The following is a 17,535-nucleotide window of genomic DNA, read 5'->3' as shown; positions in this document are numbered from 1 at the left end:
GAGGGTCAAGGCCTTCAACGTACGAATTTTAGGTGAGGGACACCGTTTGGTCCGTACAATGCAGACTTTCCTATCCTTGTAAATAGCATCGTTCAGCTGGTCAAAACAAGACGGAAGCTTGATTCTTCCTTCTCCACCAGACTCAATACGTTTCCAAGCCTTGCCAGTTCTGACCATCACATACGGTTGCTGTGTGTCCACTTGTCACCACCCTGGCAGCCACCAGCTGAGACCCAGCCGCCATCGTGCATGTGGACCAGAGCCTTGAGTGTCCTAGGCATCCTAACTTTTGTTGTTGGTCAGTGGCTAAGTCGTGTCCGACTCTTTGTGACCCCATGGACCACAGCACGCCAGGCTTCCCAGTCCTTCACAATCTCCTGGAGCTTGCTCAAAGTCATGTCCATCAAGTCGGTGATGCCATCCAACCATCTCATCCTCTGTCGTCCCCATCTCCTCCTGCCCTCAATCTTTCCCAGCATCAGGGTCTTTTCCAATGAGTCAGTTCTTCCCATCAGGTGGACAGAGTATTGGAGTTTCAGCCTCAGTCCTTCCAATGAATATTCAGAACCAATTTCCTTTAGGATGGACTGGTTGGATCTCCTTGCAGTCCAAGGGACTCTCAAGAGTCTTCTCCAACACCACAGTTCAAAACCATCCATTTTTCGGCACTCAGCTTTCTTCACAGTCCAACTCTCACATCCATACATGACCACTGGAAAAACCATAGCTCTGACTACATGGACCTTTGTTGCCAAAGTAATGTCTCTGCTTTTTAAAATGCTATCTAGGTTGTCATAGCTTTTCATCCAAGGAGTAAGTGTTTTTTAATTTCATGGGTGCAGTCAGCATCTGCAGTAATTTTGGAGCCAAAGAAAATAAAGTCGGTCACTGTTTCATTGTTTCCCCATCTATACACAAGCGTGTGTAAAATCGACAGCTAGTGGGAAGGTGCTGCGTAGCTCGGGGAGCTCAGCTCGCTGCTCTGTGATGACCTAGAGGGGTGGATGGGGCGGGGGGAGGCTTAGGAGGGAGGGGTATCTGTACACGTACGGCTGTTCACTTCATTGTTCAGCAAAAGCCAACACATTGTAAAGCAATTATTCTCCAATAAAAAAAAAATTTTTTTAAAGATGAATATCACCCCCTTAGGTCGCCCCTGACCTTTCCATTCACAGGGACCTTTCTCACAATCTTTTTAATTCCTTAATACACACATCACATTCTTTAGCCTTTAATTTCTTTTTGTTGTTGTTGTTTAGTTGCTGAGTTGTGTCCGACTCTTCTGCGACCCTGTGGACTGTAGCCCCAACAGGCTCCTCTGTCCATGGGATTCTCCAGGCAAGGATACTGCAGTGGGTTGCCATGCCCTCCTCCAGGGGATCTTCCCCACCCAGGGGTCAAACCCGGGTCTCTGACACTGGCAGGGGAATTCTTCACTGCTGAGCTGCCAGGGAAGCCCCTTATTATTGTTATTCACTGCTGATTCCTCCTATTGCAATAGAGGTTCCGTGGGAGCAAGAACTGTCCCCGCTGGGAGTCTGTCTGCACCTCCCAGGACCTGCGTCTCAAGTGAGCAGTTTGTTAGATGGATGAGGGAGGGGGTGACGAGGGGGACGGGGTGACCGGTCTCACCTGCCTCCCGTCTCTATCAGCAGAATCTCGCCCTCTCCCACCCCCAACCAGGATGTCTTCCTTCTGCTCCTCTCCCTGAGTAACAGTCCATTCCCCAAGGCTGATTTCATAGAGCAAATTTTAATCCAGACAGTAACTCCCTCCTTCACATTCAATCTCCAATTAAAATCTCTAATAAGGGTTTCAAAGAGGGACAAGTCAATGTCATCCATGCCTTAAATAAATGGTCTAGGCGGCACTCTGATACCAAAATTACAGAAGACACTTTGCTATACATATTGCTAAGTAGGAAAGCAAAAAGAAGTGTCAGTCGCTCAGTCATCTCTGACTCTTGACACCCCATGGACTGTAGCCCATCAGGCTCCTCTGTCCATGGGATGCTCCAGGTAGGAATACTGGAGTAGGTGGCCATTCTGTTCTCCTGGGGATCTTCCTGACCCAAAACCAAATAAAATACAAACAAGAATAATTGAAAAAGAAGGAAAAAAGGAGGAAGGGGTAAATTTGGAGTTTGGGATTGACATATACACACTGCTGCTGCTGCTGCTAAGTCGCTTCAGTCGTGTCCGACTCTGGGTGACCCCATAGATGGCAGCCCACCAGGCTCCCCGTCCCTGGGATTCTCCAGGCAAGAACACTGGAGTGGGTTGCCGTTTCCTTCTCCAATGCATGAAAGTGAAAAGTGAAAGTGAAGTCGCTCAGTCGTGTCCGACTCCTAGCGACCCCATGGACTGCAGCCTACCAGGCTCCTCCATCCATGGGGTTTCCCAGGCAAGAGTACTGGTGTGGGGTGCCATTGCCTTCTCTGATATACACACTACTGTATGTAAGATAGATAATACACACCGATAAATATAGGGGCTTCCCTGGTTGCTCAGATGATAAATCTGCCTGCAATGCAGGAGACCCAGGTTCAGTCCCTGTGTTGGGAAGATCCCCTGGAGAAGGGAATGGCAACCCACTCCAGTATTGCTGCCTGGAGAATCCCATGGACAGAGGAACCTTGAATGGCTACTGTCCATGGGGTCACAAAGGTTGGACACTACTGACCAACTAACAAGGTCTTTCTATATAGAACAAGAAATTATATTCAGTGTCTTGTAATAATGTATAAGGGAAAAGAATCTGAGAAATGTATGTGTAATAGAGTCACTTTGCTATAAACCCAAAACCAACACAACACTGTAAGCTGAGTATATTCCAACTGTGAGAAGAAAAGATTTTCGTAACAAAAATGTGATTTAAAAACCTTTGGGATTCAGAGAAAATTGGGGTATTTGATCCTGAGAAATAAGCAGAGATGCAATAGTGTGCACGAAATAGATAAACGTAACCTCAGAGTTTAAAGTGTGAATGCAGGCAGTTTGTATGGTGAGAAATCAATTTTTGGTGAAATAGAAAACTGAGGCGGAAAAAAAAAATGTTTCCAGCATGCAGCGGAGAGTTGAAAATGCTTATGGGGATAAAACATCAACTTAGAGACACTGAGAACACTCACCAAAGCCAAACTGGAAACCGGATTTCCTACAAAGGAATATGGGCTATATCGACCAGAAACACTAACTATAGAAATGATGAAAGATGAATGTTGCAAGCCAAGCAATAGAAAAACGACTACATGCTGAGTTCTCAGTGAAAATTTGAAAGAAAACCAATTCTACACATGTTCTGGTAGCACTGTCCAAACGCTTAAAAAAAAAAAAAAAACCTCTACAAGTGCTCATGGAAAGAAAAGAGTAGCAGAAGAACCAATATTGGTTTGGCTTCATTTCATCTCAGCTGCAAGAAATGACACAATGATATTGGACTGCCAAGCATTGATGAGGGGGAAAAAAATCATTATTAAAAATTCCACAGTGAAGGTACTGTAGAATTATCTTTTACTTCCAAAGTAGTTTTCAAATAAATTTCAGTACAGTTCATACAATTCACAGTATTGTACTCACTATCACTGTGGATGGTGACTGCAGCCATGAAATTAAGACGCTTGCTCCTTGGAAGGAAAGCGAAGACAAACCTAGACAGCGTGTTAAAAACAGACACCTCACTTTGCTAACAAACGTGCGTATAATCAAAGCCATGGTTTTCCCAGTGGTCATGTATGAACGTGAGAGTTGGACCATAAAGAAGACTGAGTGCCAAAGAATTGATGCTTTTGAACTGCGGTGCTGGAGAAGACTCTTGAGAGTCCCTTGGACTGCAAGGAGATCCAACCAGTCCATCCTAAAGGAAATCGGTTCTGGATATTCATTGGAAGGACTGATGTTGAAGCTGAAGCTCCAATCCTTTGGCCACCTGAGGTGAAGAGCCAGCTCTTTGGAAAAGACCCTGATGCTGGGAGAGATTGAAGGTGGGAGGAGAAGGGGACAACAGAGGATGAGATGGTTGGGTGCCATCACTGACTCGATGGACATGAGCTTGAGTAAACTCCGGGAGTTGGTGATGGACAGGCAGGCCTGGCGTGCTGCAGTCCATGGGGTTGCAAAGAGTCGGATATAACTTAGTGAATGAACAGCAGTGTATTGCAGTCAGCAACCATCCAGTGCTACAGACTTGGGGTGTAGAGAGGCAACCAGTTTCTAAATAAACAAATGAATATACAGCCAAATAGATTTATGCCCTAAATCGAACATTCTTTGCATTATGCAAATTTTTTGCCTACAGAGCAGTTAGAAAGAGTAAAGAGGGTTTGGTTCTTAATCCACACTTCAAAAAATATCAAAAAAACAGGAAGCGAAACAGATTATGATTTACTAAATTTTTGCAATAATCAGGTCACAGCCAAGTCATCCTTGCCTTCAGATCCTTCAAGCCCTGGAACGCGGATAAAATGTCTTTAATAGGATTTTCTAATAATGACAAAATAGTTTGCATATTCTTCTCTGAGGGACAAAAATCAAAAAAAGTTGATCATTATGTCTTTGATACTTTCCTCTGTAAATTAGTGGCCTTGAAAAGTGGGATGGAACTTCCCAGGTGGCTCAGTGGTAAAGAGTCTACGTGCTAAGCAGGAGATGGGGGTTCTATTCCTGGGTCAGGAAGACCCCAGGAGAAAGAAATGGCAACCCAGTCCAGAATTCTTGCCTGGAGAATCCCATGGACAGAGGAGCCTGGCGGGCTGCAGTACATGGGATTGCGAAGACTTGGGCACAACTTGATGACTAAAAACAACAGAAAGAGGGGCAGGTCTTCTCACATGAAAATGTGGAATTGAAATCCATTTTAAGAATGAAAGTATTCGGAGACTTCCTTGGTGCTCCAGTGGGTAACGCTCCACACTCCCAATACCTGGGAGCCCAGGTTTTATCCCTGGTCAGGGGGTTATATTCCACATGCTGCAAGTAAGACATAGCACAACCAAATAAATAAGTAAAATCATCATCATCATCATCATCATCATTACAGTATTTGCTAAAATCCCCTTAACTGGCATGTGCTACAAAAATAAAAAAAATTACAGTTTGGGAAAGAGTTCCAACCATCCATGCCTCTACTGAAATGTTTTTATCCTTTTCATAATTTCAGAAACTCGGGAGAGTCCCTTGACTTTACGGACAGCCCTTGTGGATAGGCCAAAAATGGAAGTGGAGTGATCCAAATCGGCAAGAGACTAAATTCGCACGCCATCTCTAGAATCGGTGAATCAGCTCCTGCTGAGTGTGCTTGTCCATGTGACTAACATTTGTGTGCATTCCATGAACTACTTTGTGGGAAGACATGATTCTTTATATATATATATATATTTTTTTTTTTTTTTTCCCTTGTGATGAGAACTCAGGATTTCCTCTCTCAAGAACTTTTTAAAAAATAATTTTTATGTATTTTTGGCCGTGCTGAGTCTCTCCTGCTGTGCCGGCTTTTGTCTAGTTGCAAAGGAGAGTGGTGGCTACACTGTAGTTGCCGTGTACGGCCTTCTCGTTGCAGTGGCTTCTGTTGTTGTGAGCCACTAGCGCACGTGGGCTTCTGTAGTTGGGGCACATGTGGGCTTCTGTGGTTGGGGCGCACAGGCTTAGCTGCCCCTCGGCATGTGGGATCTTCCCAGACCAGGGATGGGACCTGTGTCCCCTGCATTGGCAAGCAGAGTCTTCACCACTGGACCACCAGGGAAGTCCCTGGCCGTTAATTATACCTGAGAACACTGAGGCAGAATGCCTGAGTCAGGTGTCCCGCAAGTCACACAGTTCATACGGGTGGAAGAGTCCGCATCTGTATCAGTTTGTCTCAATATCTGATCGAGTTCCTCGTTCTCCACCAACCCCAAATGGTATCTCATCACCCTGCCCAGCCCTCAGCGGGAAACCTGTGAGGTCAGTTGAGGCACAATCCCCAACCAGTGATTTCTCCATCCGCTGACCCCCACTTGCTCGTTGGCTATAAATGCTCTCTTGCCCATGCCAACTTGGGAGGTGAGTCTGGATCCATCAAAAGTCTCTTTTGCACTATTGTGATGCATGCTAAGTCGATTCAGTCCTGTCCGAGTCTTTGTGACCCTGTGGAATGTAGCCCACCAGGCTCCTCTGTCTATGGAGTTTTCTAGGCAAGAATATTGGAGTGGGTTGTCGTGCCCTCCTCCAGGGGATCTTCCCCACCCAGGGATTGAACCTACTATTTTCTGCATCTCCTTCATTGGCAGATAGATTCTTTAGCACTGAGCTACCAGGGAAGCCCAAATTGTAGTAAATCTGACAGTTATCATGGTAATTACAATACTACTACTTATAGTAATTGCAGTTGTCGCACTAGTAATAATTGTAGTAGTGTTTGTAGTTGTAGTAACTGTTATAATTGCACTCCTGGTAAGTGTGATGGTTGCACTAGTGGTTGTAGCGGTACAATCGTAACAATTGTTGTTGAAGGAGTAATAATTGCAGTAGTGGTTGTAATAGACGTTTTTGTCACAGTAGCCATTGCTGTCGTTAGGGGAGTAACAGGAGTTGCGATAGTTATAGCTGTAGCAGCACTAATTGTGACAGCAGTAGGTGTAGCAGTAGCAAAAGTTTATTATCACAGCAATTGTGATAATCACAGTAGTATCTGGGGTAGCAGTTGTTATAGCCATAGCACAGCAGTAATTTTGGTGGTCATCGTTGTCTTAGTCACCACAAATGCTGTGCTTGTAGTGGTGATAGTAACAGTTGTACTAGTACTAATTGCTATAGTTACTGTAGCGGCAGTAATCCTTGTAGAAGCAGCAATAGTCGTTAGAGCAGTCAATATTACTGTAGCAGGAGTAACCATAATAGTTGGAGCAGTAATTGCAGTAGTCCTGATTTCTGTAGTCATTGTAGCCGTGCTCACAATCGTAGCAGCAGTAACGTTGTTAGTAGTGGTCATAGTGGTAGATGTTACAGTTGTCATGGAAAGCCCAGTACGTGTAGTAGTAACTGTATTAGTACTCACGCTGTCACTTCCCTGGTGGCTCGGACGGTAAAAGCGTCTGCCTGCAAAGCGTGAGACCCAGGTTCGATCCCTGGGTCGGGAAGATCCTCTGGAGAAGGAAATGGCCACCCATTCCAGTATTCTTGCCTGGGAAATCCCACGGACGGAGGAGCCTGGCAGGGGTCTACAGTCCACGGGGTCGCAAAGAGTCGGACACGACTGAGCCACTTCACAAAAACAACAAATGCTGTCGCAGTTGCAGCACGAGGAATGTTTTTAGTAGCTTTTATAAGCACGTTAGTTATCGTAATGGTTACAACTGTAGGAGCAAACGCAATAGTTGTGGTAGTGGTTGTAATAGTGGTTTCTGTAGCAGTAGCAATTGACGAAGTTGTGGTTGTAATAGGAAGTGGGGATAGTAACAGTTGGAGCCGTGCTAATTGTTGTAGCTTTAGGTGTAGCAGTGGCAAAAAGTAGAGTTGTGAAAGTCACGTCTACTACAGTAGTGTCTAATACTCATGGCCACCGTAGTATCATTTGCTGTAGCGTAAGTTGTAGCACTAGCAATAACTGTAGTAGTTGTCATTGTTGTCATTGGAATTGCTGTACTTGGAATGATAGTAGTGGCAGTTGTAGTAGTACAAATTATGCAGTCACTGTAGTAGTAGTAATCATCACAGCGGCAGCAGCGGTAGCAGCAATTGATGTAGCAGTAAGTATCACAGTTGTGGTAGTAAGATTTGTAAGTATAGTGGGGCTCTTGGCCATGCTCATTGCAGCAGTAGTACTGGGTGGACCAGGACCAGTAGCAGTTGCTGTAAATGTTACAGTTGTCGTAGTAAAGCTAATCGTATCATTATAGTGGTAATCACACTAGGACTGGTTGGCTTAGTTGTAACAGTCGTTACTATGATACCAGTCATAGCAGTGGTCGTCATGGCAACTGCTACCATTGTAGTCGGAAAGCTAAGAGTTGTAGTAGTCATTGCACTAGTACCAGCTGGCGTAGTCGAGTAGTTACTATGATACCAGTCATAGCAGTGGTCGTCATGGCAACTGCTACCATTGTAGTCGGAAAGCTAAGAGTAGTAGTAGTCATTGAACTAGTGCCAGCTGGCGTAGTCGAGTAGTTACTATGATACCAGTCATAGCAGTAGCTGTCATGGGAAATGTTATAGTTGTAGTCATAAAGCTAACAGTTAGAGTAGTAATTTCACTAGGCCTAGTTGGCAGTCATTGTAACAGTAGTCACTATGATACCACTCATAGCACTGGTCGTCATGGTAACTTACGGTTGTAGTCGTAAAGCTGATGGTTGTAGTAGTAACTGTACTAGTACTAGTTGGCATAGTCATTGTCGAAGTGGTCACTCTTGTACCAGCCATAGCACTAGTCGTCACGGTAACTGTTACCGTTGTAGTCGTCAAGCTGACGGTTGTAGTAGTCATTGCTCTACTACCAGTTGGCATAGTCGTTGTAACAGTAGTCACTATGATACCAGCCATAGCAGTGGTCGTCATGACAACTGTTACCATTGTAGTCGGAAAGCTAAGAGTAGTAGTAGTCACTGCACTAGTACCAGCTGGCGTAGTCGAGTAGTTACTATGATAACAGTCATAGCAGTAGCTGTCATGGGAAATGTTACAAGTGTAGTCATAAAGCTAACAGTTAGAGTAGTAATTTCACTAGGCCAGTCATCACGGTAACTGTTACGGTTGTAGTCATAAAGCTAACAGTTGTAGTAGTAACTGTACTAGTACTAGTTGGCATAGTCGTTGTCGCAGTGGTCACTCTTGTACCAGTCATAGCAGTAGTCGTCATGGTAACTGTTACGGTTGTAGTCGTAAAGCTGACGGTTGTAGTGGTCATTGCTCTAGTACCAGTTGGCATAGTCGTTGTAACAGTAGTCACTATGATACCAGCCATAGCAGTAGTCATCACGGTAACTGTTACCGTCGTAGTCGTCAAGCTGACGGTTGTAGTAGTGACTGCTCTAGTACCAGTTGGCATAGTCATTGTAGCAGTGGTCACTCTTGTACCAGCCATAGCACTAGTCGTCACGGTAACTGTTACCGTTGTAGTCGTCAAGCTGACCGTTGTAGAAGTGACTGCTCTAGCACCAGCTGCAGTAGTCTCTGTGCTCGTACAGTGGTTTCCACGCCAGTATCACTGACAAGGGTCCTCCATGTAAACGGTACTGAGGGTGGGGTCTGGCTGTAGGAAGTTTCCCTGCACAAGCTCGGTGGACCCTCACGATGACTGTGTGACCCGTCGCCTCCTCTGAGCGGCTTCGGGACCTGTCCACGCTCGCACAGCTCATACCCCGCAGAGGCTCACCCCTGCATCTTCTGTGCTTTGCCAGACTTAGCAGAGATAAGGAACAAAAACACACTTTCCACAAAATAAACAGAAAAACCCAAAGCCACACAAAAGGAGGGGGTATTCTTCCTGTCCTCAAAGAATTCTCCTGGAAACACAACACTGTAAAGCAGTTGTCCTCCAATTAAAAACAAATTAAAAAAAAAAATCTCCAACCCTGAGGTCCATCATGTCCCGGAACAACAAGCCAAGAGGTCACCTCCAAAGACATGCACCTTCGAGATGACGCACGTGGGTCTATATTTAGAGCTCGTCCAGGAGAAAAGTCTAGAGTTTTTCTTTGCCATGGAAGAGATACTCGAAGGGAAGGCTTGTGACAAACCATTGAGAAGACGGTTTAAACATGGGGCACCTTGCCACCAAACTCCATTTCTCATTAGGACCGGACTCTTGTCCAGATGGGACTCGGCACAGCTTGGCAATTTCTTCCTTCACCCCTGCACAGCTGTCCTGACCTCAGTGACTGCAGTTACGGAGCCCCGGGGAGCTTTTTGGCTTGATGATGCTTTAAAGCCGAGGTCCCCAACCTTATTTTGGCGTCAGGGACCAGTTTCACAGCAGATGAACGTTTCCGCAGATCGGGGAGTTGGGGGATGGTTTTGGGATTCAAGCACATGGCATTTCTTCCATGCACTGTATTTCTGTTGTTAGGACGTCAGCTCAGAGCATCAGGCATTGGATCCTGGAGGCCGGGGACTCCAGTAGTCACAGCATCTCTGGGATCAGAGCTCGTCTTCAGAACTTAACGGAAAACCCACTTGCATCCCCATTTGGTACCCGGCGTGTACAACCAGCCCAGGGGTGGAATTCCCAGTCCCACCCATGCAGGCTGGCACACGGCAGCCCCATCGCTTTGTGCCCAGCGCTGTCTCTTCTGTGGGGCCGCCTCCCTGACAGAGCTTGCATCTTCTTAGTGCAGGTCGTTATGACTTAGATCCTGTCTCTGGTTTCCACCGGGATGGCAGGTGCTGTGACCTTCACGGGACTTTGGGGAGCACCATTTTCAGGCAAGCCAAGCTGTGCTTTTTTCTGTTTGTTTTGTAAAATAGATACGTATTATTGAAGTGCAGTTGACTTACAATGATTCAGGTGCCCAGCCAGGTGATTCAGTTGTACAAATACACACATATATTATTTTTGAAATTATTTTCCATCATAAGTTATTATAAGATATTGCCTATAGTTCCCTGTGCTATACACTAAACCTCTGTTGCTTGCTGCAAAGCTATTTTTAATGAGAAATCTGGCATTCTATTCATACTAAATCAAATGAGTGGAATCAAAATGTCTTGAGTTTTTAGTTAGGCAAAAATTTATAAGTTTTCTAAAACATATCAGTTCAGTTCAGTTCAATCGCTCAGTCGTGTCCGACTCTTTGTGACCCCATGAATCGCAGCACACATATTATACATATTTATCTGTAATATGCAAAAGCTTTTCTACTACCCTTGATAAAGGCTTGAGTTCAGTTCAGTCACTCAGTCGTGTCTGACTCTTTGTGACCCCATGGACTGCAGCACACCAGGCTTCCCTGTCCATCACCAACCCCCAGAGTTTACTCAAACTCATGTCCATTGAGTCAGTGATGCCATCCAACCGTCTCATTCTCTGCCGTCCCCTTCTCCTCCTGCCTTCAATCTTTCCCAGCATCAGGGTCTTTTCAAATGAGGCAGTTCTTCCCATCAGATGGCCAGTGGAACTTCAGCTTCAGCATCAGTCCTTCCAATGAATATTCAGGACTGATTTGCTTTAGGATGGACTGGTTGGATCTCCGTGCAGTCCAAGGGACTCTCAAGAGTCTTCTCCAACACCACACTTAGAAAGCATCAATTCTTGGGCACTCAGCCTTCTGTATGGTCCAACTCTCACATCCGTGCATGACCACTGGAAAAACCATAGCTTTCACTAGATGGACCTCTCGTTGCCAAAGTGAGGTCTCTTGTATAACACATACAGACATATAGAAACATACATGCCCATCACCACACGTACACACAGACATAGACACATGTATGAATGCACTTTATGTCTATTCAGCTTTATTAAAAGCATAACTATTGGGGCTTCCCCTGTGGTCCAGTGGTTAAGAATCTGCCTTGCAATGCAGGGGACACAGATTTCCACCCCTGGTCCAGTTAGATCCTGCCTGCCACAATGCAGCTAAGCTCATTCAGAATTACTAAAGCCCACACGGCTGGAGCCCATGCTTCACAGCAAGTTACCGCCATGAGACGTCCATGCCCCTCAGCTGGAGAGTAGCCCTCCCCATTTTCTGCAATGAGAGACAGCCCCTGTGCAGAAATAAAGACCCACCACAGCCAAAAATTAAACAATAAAATAAATCTTTTCTTAAAAAGGCATAACCATTACAGTCAGTAGAAGTATATTTTGCATCTGCTCATTGGACAACCTGTCTTGATGTCTTCTGAAATCACTGGACAACCTGTTTCACATTTTGAAATATTGATGCTATTTCATTATATATACACGTTTCCCCAGACACGTAGGATCAGAAAGCTTGTCCCTTTGTGTTCCAACGTAGGAAAAGTGGGGACATTCAGAAGACAATGATCAGTTATCGCATGCTCCCCATAGGACCATGACTCAGCGGTAAAAGAATCTGCTTGCCATGCAGGAGACTGCCTGCAATTCAGGAGACATGGGTTCGATCCCTGGGTCAGGAAGATCCCCTGGAGAAGGAAATGGCCACCCACGCCAGTATTGTGGCCGGGAGAATTCCCTGGAGAGAGGAGCCTGGTGGGCTACAGCCCATGAGGTCACAAGGGTCAAACATGAGTCAGCGACTAAACCCCCACCACCCCCAAAGGACAAGATTCTTGCATTTGGTACCATCACTAATGTAATGTCTTTCTCTTCCTTTGCCCTGGACCCCCGTCCACAGCCCCCTGGGATGAGAGACAGATGCCTTTAGGCATCACACATTCAGAATGAACTTGACTCAAACATCCAGGCTGCCCATGACTTCTCGAGTTGAAACACGAAATTAACCCACGTGGGTCTTCTACAATTTCCTTTTCCCTCTAATCTGTGAGAAAGATGGGTTCTTGGAAAAAGTGAGACAAGTCAGACATTAAGGATAAGGAGAAAACATCGGCGGGCATTCTTTTTCTTTGTTGGTGGTTTAGTCGCTAAGTCGTGTCCAAACTCTTGTGATCCCATGGACTGTAGCCCACCAGGCTCCTCTGTCCATGAGATTCTGCAGGCAGGAATGCTGGAATGGGTTGCTGTTCCCTCCTCCAGGGGATCTTCCCTCCTCCAGAGCATCTTGATGACTTAGGGATCGAAACGAGGTCTCCGCCATCGTGGGCAGCTTCTTTACCATCTGAGCCCCCAGAGAGAAGGCAGATCCCTCACTGCTGGGCCACCAGGGACGTCCCAGGTATTCTATTTAGGGTTTGTTTTTTTTTTTCTTCCTGTCCTGAAAAGGCTAGTGAATCTTCGGTGGGTTGATTTTGTTCTCATCTTTTGCTTGCTTTAAAATTCTGGAAAAATGAATTATCAGTCAATGGATTTTTATGTTTGAAATAAGGGTCCAGGTGTCTACAAGATCACTCCCCTGCACTCAGAGGTCAGAAGAGGCCATCTGGAGACATCTAACGTAACACGTGAAGGGGACATGGACATAGCCAGCCACGAGCTGGAGGGTATTCCAGGGAGGAATACCGGTCCCCTCTGTTAAGAATCTGAAGAAGTTCAGACTGGTTCAGGGTGGATTCATGGAAGAGTCTGGGGTTGGGGAGGAAGGGGTGTGGGAAGAGTAATAGCTGGGGAAAGAGAGACAGGAAATTCGGGCAAAAGGCAGGCATTCGGTCACCCAGTGGCTGATTGCCCGTGTTAAGCCGGAAAATCCTTTAGTCCTAACTTGCCAAGTGACAGATGTTGAGCTTCTAGCTGTACCTGGGAGTGGTTCTGGGCTGGAATCCTGACAGTTGGGTCACCTGTCACCCCTTCAGGTATACTGCCTCATGTCAGCCTGTGGTAGATGCGGGTGTTATGTCTGCCAGGGTTCTGCAGGGAAACACAGTCGGTAGGATCCATCCATTCACCCATCTATCTATCCATCCATCGTATCTACTTATCTACCTGTGTGTCCATCCACCCGTCCATCCGTCAGTCATATCTATCCATCCATCATATCTATCTATCCATCCATCCATCATATCAATCCATCTATCCATCCCTCAGTCATATCTATCCATGCATCCATCATATGTATCCATCCATCCATCATCTCTATCCATCCATGCATGCATTATATTATCTCTATCTATCCATCTATCTATCATATCTCTATCCATCATCCATCAATCATATCTGTCTGCGTCTATCCATCCATCCTTAATATTTATTTGTCTGTCTATCCATCTATCCATCAGTGATATCTGTCTGTATATCTATCCATCCATCAATCATATCTATTTGGCTACCCATCCATCCATTGTATCTGTCTATCTATCCATCCATCCATCCATCCATCATATCTATCTATCCATCCATCCATCATATCCATCTATCCATCCATCCATCATATCTATCCATCCATCCATCCATCCCACATATCTATCCATCCATCCATCCATCATATGTATATATCCATCCATCATATCCATCTATCCATCCATCCATCATATCTGTCTGCCCATCTATCCATCCATGTCTATTATCTACCTGTCAATCATCTATGTATCATCCATCTATGTATTAACTGTCTACATCTATCTCTATTATCCGTCAATTGTCTATTCATCTATATCAATATGTATAATTTTATCTGTATATATAGTATCTACCTATTAACCATCTATCTGTATCTGTACCTATACCTATATCTGTCATCCATCCATCCATCCATCCATCTGCCTATCATCTATCTATCTCTGTCAACCTATCTGTCTATGTCTATTATCTGTCTCCATATCTATCAATCATCTGTCCATCTATATCAATACCTCCATCTGTTTACCTATCTGTATCTATTATCTACCTACCGTCAGTCATCTGTCTATATCTTTACCTATTGTTGTTCATTTTCTGAGTCGCATCCAACTCTTTGCGACCCCATGGACCGCAGCACGCCAGGCCTCCCTGTCCATCACCAACTCCCAGAGCCTGCTCAAACTCACGTCCATCAAGTCGGTGATGCAATCCAACCATCTCATCCTCTGTCATCCCCTTCTCCTCCTGCCTTCAACCTTTCCCAGCACCAGAGTCTTTTCCAATGAATCAACTCTTTGCATCAGGTGGCTCAAGGATTGGAGCTTCAGATTTATCATCAGTCCTTCCAGTGAATATTCAGGCTTAATTTCCAAAGAAAGCTTTATTTTTAAGGAATTAGCTCATGCAGTCGTGGGAGCTGACAAGTCCATCACCTTCAGGGTAGACCAGCAGGCTGAAGACCCCAGGAAAGAGCTGATGTTGCAGCTGAAGAAGCCCAGAGACCATCTGCTGGCAGAATTCCTTTTTTTGCTCAGGGCAGATCAACCCTTAGGCTATTGATGCCTTCAACTGACTAGACGAGGCCCACCCACATCAAGGAGGGAAGTCTGCTTTACTCAGAGCTCACTGAGTAAAATATTCATCTTGTACCAAAAAAAAAAAAAAAACTCACAGAAACATCCAGAATTATGTTTGATTGCCTCTGGGGACTGCAGCTCAGCCACATTTACCAATAAAACCAGCCATCACAGGCCATTCACACAGCCTGAATCTACGCCCAATTCAGGGAAAGAAAGAGAGAGAGACCCATGATAGAATGACTAAAGTCTTACCTGGGGATAGGAGCTAACACCTCTCAAACAGAAACTTCACAGCTGTGCCTTCCTCACTCGACAGGGGTCTGCCTCACTGACTAAAGTTTCCTTGCCAAGCTAAATGTTAGGTAGAATTTCCCCACCTTTCTGCCTCATCTACCTGGCATTTTCGAGCTGCTTCAAGGTATACCCCTCACTGCCTGTTGTTTATCCTCATGGACGCAGGGTTCAGCCTTCCTTACAAAGTCTGAAAAAATATGATGACATCCTGGTGCGTTTCGGGGCACAAATACTTTTCATCAGTTGGTTATTTTTGGACAATCAGGGCAAAAGATATGAGAGACTTTGAGGCTTCTCACACTTGACTGGGTACTTGATTCCCTGGGAACCTTGTGAAAATACAGATTGTAATCCAGCAGGTCTGGGTGGAACTGAGGTTTTCACATTTTAAACGAGCTCTCGGGTGAAACCATTGATGGTGGTCCATGAACCGCAGTGATACCATCAACGTATAGACCTTTGGGTTCCCATGTGGCTCAGCAGTAAAGAATCCGCCTGCCAAGCAGGAGGTGTGCATTCACTCTGCGTCAGGAAGCAGGAGATATGGGTTCAATCTCTGGGTCAGGAAGATCTCCCCGAGAAGGAAATGGCAACCCCCTCCAGTATTCTTGTCCGGAGAATCCTATGGACAGAGGAGCCCGGTGGGCTGCAATCCCTGGGGTCACAGTCAGACACGACTTAGTAACTAAGCAACAACAAACAGATCTTCACATTTAGAAAGGGATGTGAAAGTCACTGAGTCGTGTCCAACTCTTTTTGAACCCCAGTCCATGGGATTCTCCAAGCCACAATACTGGAGTGGGTAGCCATTCCCTTCTCCAGGCGATCTTCCCAACCCAGGGACCGAACCCGGGTCTCCCACATTGCAGGTGGATTCTTTACCAGCTGAGCCACCAGGGAAGCCCAGACACATTTAGAAAACCAGGACCCAAACTGGGCACAAACAAGTCTCTTGATGTCTTGTTTCTATGAGACCTCATCACCTGAGCTTCTGTAAGTCTTTAGGTATCATCAAAGCAAGGTGTTGGCCCTACAGCCGGAGGCCTGGTACTCGGGAAGGTTGCGGTCAGCCACGGCGAGTCTCTGGGATGTTAGCTTCCTGTCATGAGCCAAGAAGCTCATTCACCACATGAGATAATGTTGTGACCCGTGGGTGCTGACTCCCAAGGCTTCAACAAAATTATTCACTCCTATTCAAATGCTGGTAGCTCAGACAGTAAAGAATCCGCCTGCAATGCAGGAGACCCAGGTTCAATCCCTGGGTCAGGAAGATCCCCTGGAGGAGGTCATAGCAACCCAATCCAGTATCCTTGCCCACAGACAGAGGAGCATGGTGGGGCTACAGTCCATGGGGTTGCAAAGAGTCAGACGTGACTGAGCAACTCACGCTTTCACGCTATTCAAACGTACTCATATTTGCCGGGGTCCAGCCCTGGTGGAGTCAGGGGTTTCGAAGGGGAGATGGAATCGGCGATCAGGAAACAACAGCTTATTTAAACGTTAATTAAAGATATAAAGAGTAATAGAATAAGGATAGCTCAGTGAGGAAATTCAGTGGAAAAAAGAGGCTGAATAATTCAGCCAGAAGGTGAGAGAAGAAACGACATGGGGGTGAACAAGGCCCGCACTTTATTTTCCAAAGTAGTTTTTATACCTTAAGTTGTGCATAGAGGATAATGGGGGAAGGGGTAGAGTCATGCAGTAAGCCAGGCTTTCTTCCTGCAAACTTATCATATGCAAAAGTTTAGGTGATTTGCGTCATCTTCTGGCCAAGAGGCCTGTTAACATTTTAAGACCCTTTCTTCAGAAAACTTATTTTTCTCTAAAGGTGATTAGTCAAGCGCCACCCTCCAAAAGCATTAGATAAAGTTGCATTCCTACGGAGCAAAGGTGTGGTGGGCTATATCAAGACAAAGAATTAACTCAAGGGTCCAAGGTTACAAATATTGCCAGGGACACAGCAGGTAAGGGATATGGAGACTTAGCAGCAAACATTGGCCCAACAAGTGAAAAACCCTTCACCAATACAATTTCTAATCAATCTTTTAACTACTCAAAGGAATCTGTGTTTAGACAGTTTAGAACATCTCCTGCCTCTCACAGTTGGGAGGCTCTGAACAATCACATGTGGCTGGAAAAACCTATTCAGGCAGGCTAGAGGACTTCCAAAGGAGTTTGTAGGTTGAAACACTATCACACCCAGAAATATTATTAACTGGAGCTATAAGTTAACTCTTTTTTCAGAGAGAGGTAGTGGGGGACAGCCCCCCCGTAAAGTCAGAGGTGTAGGTGAGAGCACAAAGCAGAAAGTAGG

At 45.5% G+C, this 17,535-nt stretch overlaps 1 protein-coding gene across 2 annotated transcripts in view; it reads left to right on the top strand.

Annotated features, from left to right (window-relative positions):
• The window catches only part of DHRSX (dehydrogenase/reductase X-linked), a 223,723-nt gene extending 218,354 nt beyond the window's left edge, over positions 1-5,369 (top strand). Inside the window, exon 10 of one of the 2 annotated variants that reach the window (XR_009493644.1) lies at positions 5,158-5,369. The gene's annotated coding sequence lies outside the window, so the exon portion shown is untranslated. The remainder of the gene's footprint in view (positions 1-5,157) is intronic. The other variant, XR_009493643.1, reaches the window with a different exon arrangement.
• The last annotated feature ends 12,166 nt before the right edge of the window (positions 5,370-17,535 follow it).

This window comes from Bos taurus, chromosome Y, assembly GCF_002263795.3.
Source record: "Bos taurus isolate L1 Dominette 01449 registration number 42190680 breed Hereford chromosome Y, ARS-UCD2.0, whole genome shotgun sequence".
NCBI lineage: Eukaryota > Metazoa > Chordata > Mammalia > Artiodactyla > Bovidae > Bos > Bos taurus.
This window is presented reverse-complemented; position numbering and strand designations above follow the sequence as displayed.